Source organism: Macaca nemestrina, chromosome 5 (assembly GCF_043159975.1).
Source record: "Macaca nemestrina isolate mMacNem1 chromosome 5, mMacNem.hap1, whole genome shotgun sequence".
In the NCBI taxonomy this organism is placed as follows: Eukaryota; Metazoa; Chordata; class Mammalia; order Primates; family Cercopithecidae; genus Macaca; species Macaca nemestrina.
The window spans coordinates 114,476,061-114,478,509 of NC_092129.1; the positions used below are offsets into that span (position 1 = coordinate 114,476,061).

Consider the following 2,449-nt stretch of genomic DNA (forward strand, 5'->3'; position numbering starts at 1 on the left):
TCTCTACTAAAAATACAAAAACTAGCCGGGCTTGGTGATGTGCCTGTAATCCCAGCTACTCGGGTGACTGAGGCGGGAGAATGGCTTGAACCCAGGAGGCGGAGGTTGCAGTGAGCAGAGATCCTGCCACTGCACTGCCTGGAGCAATACTCCGTCTCAAAAACAAACAAACAAACAAAACAACAACAACAACAACAAACAGAGAGAGAGAGAATAAGGAAACCATGCTTATATCTTATCCACTCAACACGAGGTTAAGTGCCTCCTCACCTGACCAGGATCATTGAGTTGCATAAAGGCAGATGGATTCCCTGCTTTCACCTTTGTTAGCCTGGAGAAATGGAGAAACAGAAGTACAAATGGGAAGCAGATTCAATAAAGTGCAAGCAACGTGGATCTCACTGGGTGGCAAAGTCACGGGAGATATTTATGGATTTCTGATTAGTTCGCCGTGTTTTCTACATTTTTACAACAAGCATGTATTGTTTTTATTTTATACACACACACACACACACACACACACATAACCACACACATGCACATATACATATATATATTTCCCTTGGACCATAAAATTTATTGGCAGATCAGGGGAAGAGCAGGGGATAAGGGTACCTTCGTTCCCATCCTCCCACCCAGGAGGCACCCTCCGAAGGACAGCAGAAGCCCCTTAGCCTGCTGCCTCAGAGGACCTTGGAGGCAGAAAGATTATTGTAGTGATCTTCCCGGCCCTCGAGCAGGCTGCGGTAGGTGGCGATCTCCTGCTGCAGCCGCGACTTGTTGTCCGTGAACTGCTGGTACTCCTGATTCTGCCGCTCACTACCAGTCCCCACATCGCCCAGCTGGGCTTCAATACCGTTGATCAGCGACTGGATCTGCGCCAGCTGGGCTCCAACGCGCGCCTCCGTCTCTGCCAGTGTGCCTTCCAAGGTGGCTTTCATGCTCAGCTGTGACTGCAGCTCAAGACCCTGGAGGGTGCGCTGCAGGTCAGTCACCTTGGACAGGCTCATCTGGAGCTGATCCGTGTGGCCAGCGACCTCTCGGTTCAATTCTTCAGTCCGGCTGGTGAACCAGGCTTCAGCATCCTTCCAGTTCTGCTCCGCCATGACCTTGTATTGGCTTCGCATGCCACTCAAGATCCTGGCGAGATCGGTGCCCCGAGCAGAATCCACCTCCACACTGACCTGGCCTCCCACTTGGCCCCTCAGCCCACTGATTTCCTCTTCATGGTTCTTCTTCAGGTAGGCCAGCTCTTCCTTCAGGCCTTCAATCTGCATCTCCAGGTCGGTACTGGCCAGGGTCAGCTCGTCCAGCACCCTGTGCAGGCCGTTGATGTCGGCCTCCAAGGTCATGCGCAGAGCCTGCTCCGTGTCAGTCTTGGTTCGGAAGTTATCTGCAGCCAGATGGGCGTTGTCGATCTCCAGGACAATCCTGGAGTTCTCAATGGTGGCACCAAGAAGCTTGTCCTGCAGGTCCTGGATGGTCTTGTAGTAGTGGCTGTAGTCACGGGAGGGCCCGGGACCCTGCTTCTGGTACCAGTCGCGGATCTTCACCTCCGGCTCGCAGTTGGCAGCCTCCAGGGCGCGCACCTTGTCCAGGTAGGAGGCCAGGCGGTCGTTGAGGTTCTGCATAGTGAGCTTCTCGTTGCCCTCCAGCAGCCGGTCGGACGCGGCCAGGACGCCGCTGTAGCCCCCCAAGGAGGACGAGAACAGACACGAAGCGGGCGGAGGACACGGAAGCGCCGCGGCCGCCGGCCCCAGTGCATGCTGGGCGCGCAAAAGGCGACCCCTGGCCCCAAACTCACGGAGCCGCCGCCCAGGCCCCCGAAGGACGACTTTGCGGACGACTGGCTGTAGCAGTAGGAAGTCGTGGCGAGGCGGAGCACGGACGGAGTGGCCCTGGTGCCAGAGGCTGAGATTCGCGGGAGGAGCCATAAAAATTTTTTTTAAAATGGCTACTTTACATAAATATCAGATTATATGTTTGTCACTGTCGTACAAGCACTTGATGAGGGAAATGACCGCTCAACAGATGACTATCTGAGGCTGAGGTTAAATGGCTTATTAAGATCACAGAACTGGACCGGCACGGTGGCTCACGCCTGTAATCCAAGCACTTTGGGAGGCCGAGGCGGGCGGATCACGAGGTCAAGAGATCCAGAGCATCCTGACCAACATGGTGAAACTCTATCTCTACTAAAAATACAAAAATTAGCTAGGAGTGGTGGCGCGCGCCTGTAGTCCCAGCTATCCCAGCTAATCGGGAGGCTGAGGCAGGAGAAGGGCTTGAACCCAGGAGGCAGAGGTTGCAGTGAGCCGACATCACTTGCCACTGCACTCCAGCCTGGCGACAAAGCGAAACTCTGTTTTTTGGTGGTTTTTTTTTTTTTTTTTGAGACGGAGTCTCGCTCTGTCACCAAGGCTGGAGCGCAGTGGCCAGATCTCAGCTC

General features: G+C 54.5%; 1 pseudogene; it reads right to left on the reverse strand.

The window, feature by feature from the left end:
• Nucleotides 1-505: 505 nt before the first annotated feature.
• LOC105479472 (keratin, type I cytoskeletal 19 pseudogene) lies at nucleotides 506-1,780 on the reverse strand (annotated as a pseudogene).
• Between the last annotated feature and the right edge of the window lie 669 nt (nucleotides 1,781-2,449).